At 37.3% G+C, this 8289-nt stretch overlaps 1 pseudogene; it reads left to right on the plus strand.

Annotated features, from left to right (window-relative positions):
• Positions 1 to 302: 302 nt before the first annotated feature.
• Positions 303 to 7863, plus strand: LOC113299237 (annotated as a pseudogene).
• The last annotated feature ends 426 nt before the right edge of the window (positions 7864 to 8289 follow it).

Consider the following 8289-nt stretch of genomic DNA (forward strand, 5'->3'; position numbering starts at 1 on the left):
CAACCTACGCGTAATTAATTAAACTAAATTAAAATTAGCCAAACAAGAATTTTTTGATCATCACAAAATTATATAAAATAAGGAATTTTTGATATTACTTATGGATGATCCGTTTTTGTCTTATTAGGTGATGCCCCTCTAAAGGAGTGTGACGCCCCGATAACAACCTTCAAGAAGAAACAGGCTAACAGTAAAAGACGGCATATTATCCCCTTCTACACGTGGCTTCACGTGACACCCGGTGACATTTCTTGTTTTATCGGTGAAGAAACATATTGGTGGGGAAAGAATTCTCTCCGGGATTCCATGGGCTTACAACTGTACTGTGTTTTCTCTAGGTTTCGTTTTCCTCATTTCACGCTATATAAACCATTTCCTGCGCGGGGAAAGTTCTCGTTTCCCTAGTTTCAGTGTTCAGAGAGAGAGAGAGAGAGAGAGAGAGAATGGGGAATCGGCGATTTGTTGCAAGAAGCGATAGCGACGAGGAAGTAGTAGACAAGAAATCTGAAAATGAAAAGAGGAAGAAGAGAAAGATCGCTGAAGAGGTAGAAGAAGAATGGGAGAGCGATAAAAATGAAGATATGGAAGAAGACGATGATGAAGGTGAAGCTGAAGAAGAAGCACCAAAGCCTGTTGGTGATGTAATCAAAGTTTCTGGCAAAGGAAAATCGAGAAGAAATCATTACAAAGCTTTTGATTATGATGGAAATTCTTTCAAACTTGTAAGTTCTCTTCATCATAAGTTTTGGTTTTATTAGGGTTTTGACTAAACTTTTGGGGATTTTGTGGTGAATTCTGAATATTCTAGGGTTTTATGACATGTATAATTAAGTATTTAGCAACAATTATTATCTCTCTGGTACGTTTTTGCATCTTCTTGTGATTAAGTTATCTAGGAATTTATATTGCTTTAAAACGTCGAATTCTTATATCTTGATGCTGAATTGTTGGATTTATGTCCTGTTTCTCTGATTGTTTTGTGCTGCTAAAAGCCACATGCTACATTTTGCCACTCCTCTTGAGATTTGTGCTACGAGTTTGTTACCGAATTTGCTCTACACTGTTATTTTATCATGTGTGTAAATACTCTTTTAGATCCTGTATCCAAAACAGATTCAGATACTATCTTATGAATTAGTTTAACTAGGTGCATGTCTTCAACAGTGTTCTTCTCTTTGTGGAAGTCTATGTACTGTTGTTTATGATCTCAGATGATATTTTATTTCTCTGCGACATGGTATTGATGGATCAGGCTTCATGTTATTGTTGAACTAACCAGAATGTTGTTTTTCTCTTTTAAAGAAAGTAAGCGTGCTTCTTGAATTTCAATACTTTGAAGTTGTTGCTCGCGTCAAGTTTGAGATGTGATTTTGATGGCATTACCAAGGCCTATAACTACGGAGGGAAGACCACATGACTCAAGAAGTAACATGCTAAAACGAACACAATTTTTGTTAGCCGATTAGAATATTAGATTACATTTTAGGAACAATAGCTTATAGTCCCTTTTCTCGTTTGGCATGATATACTCATCTAGTACTATGAGAGGATGCACAAAATTGGGTATGATAACTTCTATATGTACGATCATACAGGGTTGAATGAACCTTGATCGATCAGTTTACTTCTTGATCTTATATATAAAATCTGCTTCTTCATATTTTCTGCTTTCACATTCTTTTACCTAATCTCCACCTTTTAGAACTTCCAATTCTAATAAAAAGTGCTATAAGTTATTTTCACTGCTAACTAGCCAAGGATGTCGGAAGCTCCAAATGGATCTCTAAGTCGTGCTCCCTTTATAATTGGTTCCATATGAGCGATCCTGTCATCTGCAATTGCTTGTTCATTTTAGCGACACACTCTCTGTACATATTAATTTTAGACTGCTTGATATCTTGCACAAACAGTTGTTCTAGTTTCAGGGATAGCAGTTGTTAGTTTGGTCACTTTATATATATGTAATTCCTTTTTATGTTTTTTGATCCAGGAGGATCCAGTTCTTTTAACTCCAGAGGATACAGGTCAAAAGCCTTATGTTGCAATCATCAAGGTGATTTCTGAACCGCTTAATGTACTTGCTTTTCAGTTGTAGCATTTTATTTTCTAGTAGGATGGAGCATGTCAAATTACAAATGTCTTAAATTCTCATTCTCTTTTAACAGGTTCGACGCAAATGGCTGTCTGTTGGTTGTAAGGGCTTTCTGCCAAATAAATATTTCTGAAGGGGGATGCAACATTTGTTATTCTGTTTTAAAATGGGATTAGTCATAGTAATTGATCATCTTTTACGAAGGGACTTAAGAATCACCAGTACGTTTAAGTTGGGATAGGAGAATTGCACATATGGGATGGCCCGTTCACTCTAGAATGGGGGATGGCCCGTTCACTCTAGAATGGGATTAGTGTTTATCAGGCTCCACGAATTAATACATGTCAAGGGCTGACCAGTTTTTCATTAAGATTGTGTTAGAAGGATATCCAATCAAGTAGGTAAACAGTTTGTGAAGTAGCTCTGCAAATCTTCTGGTCCAGACTGTCCTAGTGCTGTCAATATACTTGGTTTTTGTTATCTCTTAGGTTAATTTTACATAAAATGTAGTGCCTTAAAGCTGTTGCTGGTGCTCATGGGAGGTTTGCCAGCATTAATTTGTATTTTTCTATTAATGAACTAGACGTGACGCTTTCGGTAAATTCGCTTTTGGATATGTTATTCTCTTCCTTTATTATAATTGCGTAGCCTTTAGCACCATGGTTGGTTATTAAATCTTTTTGTTTTCAATCTGTGGTTGAGACGAGTACAAAGGGTTCCAGCAATTAAAATACAGAACTCTATAGGGGGGCTTCGGGTGTGAAAGATGTTCAATTGACTTCTTTAATAGGTGTACTGGTTGCCAATTTGTTTGTTACAATATGCAAGTGAAAGCTAAGTGCTTCCATGATGAGGAAGGTCAACAATTTGGCTGTCCACTTTCATGCGAGCTGCATAGCATGAATGGGTTTCAGTAGTTGCTTTCCGTGTTTGTGATATTAGGTGAATCTTAACTATTGTTGATTTTCTTGTTTGCAATTATAGCTTGGTTTTCAAAGTCTATGTCCTCGTGCTTATCTAGAACTGTTCAGTATAGGTAGATAAACCATAACCTTTGTTCCTACAAAACCCTTGATCTCATGAATCCTAGTTCTTCTTTTCTGTTGCATTTGTTTCTGCACCTGGTTTAAATCCTTGTACTTGAGAGTCAGAGTTACATGACTCAAGCTTGTGACTTATTAAGGTGAAATATAGAATTCATACTTAAGAGTACGATCAGTAGATATCTTGTTATCCATTTTAAGAGCCATGAAGGTTTGTTTAGGTCCACACTTTACTAAGTGTTTGGGAATATCATTTATCCAAAAGGTACAAGGTTCTACGTCACTCTCTTCCGTTTCAGATTATTTTTCGATGGTCTACCGGTTTTTAATTTGTTTTCGCTTGGGCACATTTGTACAAGAAAGTAACAGAGAATTGGAAGCTACAAATATGAGTCTAAAAGCATCATAAGAAATTTAAAAAGATGATCTGTTTCATTTGAAAATGGTGAGTTGTGTTGGTTTCTCTTACATTGCCTAGAAAGGTAAAATTACCTCCCTTGCGCAATCACTCTTCTCATCATCACTCATTTGATTTGGATTTTCTGAGACATGGTTTCACATTTTCAAGTACTACTTGAAATCCATGCTGAAACACAAATGCAATGGTTATTGGTTAAGGTTAAACAGGTGGTTTCAAAATGGTCTCATACAACTAAAATATTATCATCTAGAATAGTGCTTGCTGCTGGAAGTGTCAGTTGAGAAAGATGTCAACAGACTTAAACCAAGTTCTACTGCTTCGTCTAGTCATTACCACACTAAGCTTTATTTCTCTGATCCTCATAGAATGAAACAAGTGGATAGAAATGAGTCATGAGTTTAGTATAGCTTTGTTGCAATAATTTATCTTTTGTCGTATTTGTTGTTTCTAGTTAAGTGAGATGTTCATACTATATCCTTTTTTTTTACTTCCAGTATATATATATATATATATGTTTGCATTTTAAAAGAACCATCGAATCTTACAGTATTATTGCACAGTCATTCCTTGAATATTTTTTACTTCGTGATCGCAGGAAATTACACAAGACAAAGAGGGGTCGATGATGGTTACTGGACAGTGGTTCTACCGGCCAGAGGAAGCAGAAAAAAAAGGTGGTGGAAACTGGGAAAAGAAAGATACTAGGGAGCTGTTTTACAGTTTCCATCGTGATGAGGTACCAGCTGAGTCAGTTATGCACAAGTGCGTTGTGCATTTTGTACCCTTGCATAAGCAGCTTCCTCGTCGATCAGAGCACCCTGGATTTATTGTACAAAAGGTTTATGACACTGTGGAGAGAAAACTCCGGAGACTAACTGACAAAGACTATGAAGATGGAAAACAACATGAAATTGATCTTCTTGTGCAAAAAACTCGAGAATGTCTAGGAGAACTTCCTAATATTGAGACTGAAGAGGCCTTGGCGGATCTCGAGTACCAACAGAAGAATAAACGGCACTTTAGAAAGAAACTCATACCTCCTATTGATGTTTCAAGGGAAGATGATCCAATGACAAGAACTGACCAACTAGCTGTTGAAACTCCGGGAAGCTGCACAGGTGTTGCTTCAGACTCAAGAGTACTTTAAGATTTTAGGGAACTCCAATAATCTGACGGGTGATACCGTTCGTGACAAATGGTTAGAGAAGCTTCTTCAAGGTATTGAATATGTTTGTAATTCAAAGGACTGTGCGAAAGATGAACACAAAGAAAAATGTATCCCTGCATCTCTTGAGAAGGTAGGCAGTACTCTCATGATCCTGATATTGGGTACTCTTTTTCTAATGGTTCTCTTACTGACTATACCTTTGTTCAGTTCAACGTATTGATCTAGTTTTTTTTCGTAAAATTGTATAGAAGACCGCCCTCTGGCCGGATGCTGCTGTTACAGCCATAGTTGCTCTTGAGCAGGCCTCTCACGATGCTTTCAGCGGCGATTTTCAAAAATATAATCAGAAAATGCGCCAGTTGCATTACAATCTCAAGGTCAGCTCTGACTTTTATTGTTTCTTTAGAATGTATTCCTAAATTTGGATTCCTCCTCTTTACAGTATGTATGTCAAGGTTGATTTAGTTGGCATAATTTGGATTTTTTTCTGGAGGGCAGCCTGAAATTTTGGCCTTGCAATATTAGTTGATGTTTTAAGCTGTTTTATTTATTAATTTATTTTTTATTTTTAAATCTCTATTTTACTCCCTGGCCTTTGCAGAACAATGAAAGATTAGCGAAACGTTTGGTAAACCGAGAGTTGGAAGCTTCTGTGATTTTGAACATGTCTCCGAATGAGTTGAAGGTGAGAAACTTACTTCTGGTATTCTTATAGTTTCTTTATGTCCATTTCTTGATCCACCATTTTTTTATAGAAAAAAAATATGATGGTCGTTACTTAAGAGATAATCTCAATGGTCAATGACTTGCACAAAAACACAATCCTAGTGATTACATTGATGACAACCTTATTTGAGGGCTCGAGAGATGCTTTCCTCTCTCCATCATGGTCCCTGAAAATCAGAGATCATTTGTCGTGAATTCAAGGTTGCAGCACAAAAGACTTGGGATACGGAGTGTTTCTGTGGTTGTGCTAGTAAACATTTTGAAGAATCTGATCCAACTATTCAACTTGTGCAATGATTTACAATATTATTGTGTCACATCTCAAGTTATCTGGTGTGGGTTAAGAGGATCTGTAATCTCCACAGATATAACTATAATATGCGGTTTTTTGAAATTGATGGCAAGCATAGAGACCATCATGTCAAAACCAATCCGAGTAACTGCAGCAATTAACTCTTTTGTTATTCTGAAATATAAGCAAATGTCATCCCTTAACTTTGCAATCCATTTTCCACTTTCTACCGCTCATTTATGGAATACTTCACATGCAATATGATTTTATGTTTATATCAAAACAACCTTTTATTAATCTAGCGGGGGTTATTCTTCTTCTTTTTGTTTTGTTTTGCTATGTTTTGGTTCTGTTCTCATTAAGCATTTCGCATTGGATTTATGGTCCATTATACAATTGATAGGGAGTGATGAGTTCAACTAATCCCTGCAGGATTTCTCTATCAAACATATTGCTCCCTGCAATAATCTTTTTTTTTTTTTTGCTCTCCCTTGTTGTGCTTATTTTTTTGTATGTGATTAGGATGGTCTGACAACAGAGGAAGCTGCGCCCAAAGAACCTGAGCAGTCAGAGCGCATGCAGGTTGGTAGAAAACAACTTTTTGCTGTGCAGATGTTTTTGTTAGAATTTCATTTATGGCTGATTATGGCACCTTCATGTGAGCAGATGACGGATGCTCGATGCGCAAGATGCATGGAGAAAAAAGTGGGTCTTACAGACATCATCCAAGCAGGACGTGGAGATCGTTATCAGGTAATCTCGTAATTGGTCCTTTCTTTATTGTGTCGTATTTGTTTTGTTTGTTTTTTCTACGACTTGTAAAAATCATTAGTCCATGACTTAGTTGCTCAGTTTAACTGAAATGCTATGGTACTGAAGTTAGACTGTTAATTCTGACTAATTTTGGTCGTAAAACACGCCGTACATTCTGGCAAGTCATGATTGTAGTCCTCAATTTCTAGAAATTGGATTGATGAGTACGATGTTGACTCAGCAATAATGGGGCAAGCCAGTTGTTTAAGTAAATCTCCCATCAAGATAGGAAATTTCTGTTCTCTGTCTCCCTGTGCCAGAATCAGTTACTTGCAGTTTCTGCCCAGTAGACATGGTTATATTGTGCAAAATATTGTTGCCGACATATACATAAATAAAGGATCTTAAGGATTGGTCTGACTTCGGTAGAATGCATTGGCCGGAACACTTGTTTTGCTCGCAAATGGTAGATTCCGCTGTCTGGTTCAGGCGGTGTCAACATTTTTGCTTCAATTTCAGTTAGATGTCCCAGTGTTTGGTGCTAAAAATGAACAGCTGAGCACAAACTAGGGAAGTCGATTTCATTCACTGTAAATGGCTGCGCCCGCTGTTTATACAACCCTATAGATGGGGCTTGTCTACATGTAGGAATACTGAGTTTGTTTTGTTAAAGAATGAAACTATGGACATTATATCGTGCTCAAGTAAAGAATGAAATAATGAATGTCAATTGGTATGATCTTGAGCTGTTTTAGATTCTTATTGATTCTTCTATTTTGATTGACTTGAACCAGTTGGAATGTCTTGCATGTGGTAACACATGGTATGCGTCACGAGACGAGGCTTCTGAACTGACAATAGAAGCGCCGAATGTTGTGACAAACGTAGGCACAGCACTATTGGCCACTGCCAAGTTTGAAGATGTTGAGAAGAAGCTGCTCAGTCCTCGTGAAACTGAGAAAACCAGCTAGTGCTACTGCTGATGCGCTGAAGAAAAAAATTGAATGCCTGTCAGAACGAAGCAGAAACAATTAAGCAAGTTTAGACCAGGAGATCTCAGTGGCGGTCTAACCACATGGAACAATGGTGAGTAGAGAACATAGTAATTAAAGTAGTAGATGTTGTTTGTAGTAGCAGTAGTTCAGGAGAAATAAGTAGAAAGTAGTCTACCATAGTATGATAGTGTACAGTTACAGGTAGCTGCCTCCTACCTTTTGAAAATCACCTTGCTAACACTTGGGCTTTCTTTTTTCCTATTAAAAAGAAAAGAGATATGGTTCTTAAGTAAAGATAGATTTGTATGAACCTCACATGTAGTTCTGTTAATTTCTGCATATTTCTTTGTTTTTCTATTCTAATTGAGCAATTTGAGCCCTTTGTGGGTGGAGGTCCGGCCTCCTCATTTTTGCGTCTCTCAGATTCTCACTATTATCACCTTCTCCTGTGATGATCACAGTAGGAGCCTACATATATATTTCCGGTTGACATTTTTGTACTCTGAAATTTTGTTCAGACTACTTTAAAATTAGTTTCCGGCACCAGCAATCTTACAAAGGTTTACTATAGAGTTTGGTATACCGCCCCATTTTTTCGCAGCTATGTTTTTTGTGACGCTACCATGAAAAGAGATGTGTTTTATTAGTTCCATTTTCGTGATCATCATAAGCATCAAAGGTATATATAGCCTTTCTGCCGGCTCCCTAAACCATTTGGTTCCCTTTCCGTGGAATATCATTTGGTTCCCTTTCCGTGGATTATCGTTTTGGCGCTGACGAAGGTTGCCCGAAGAAATCA

The sequence above is a fragment of the Papaver somniferum genome, chromosome 7 (assembly GCF_003573695.1).
Source record: "Papaver somniferum cultivar HN1 chromosome 7, ASM357369v1, whole genome shotgun sequence".
NCBI classification, from domain to species: domain Eukaryota; kingdom Viridiplantae; phylum Streptophyta; class Magnoliopsida; order Ranunculales; family Papaveraceae; genus Papaver; species Papaver somniferum.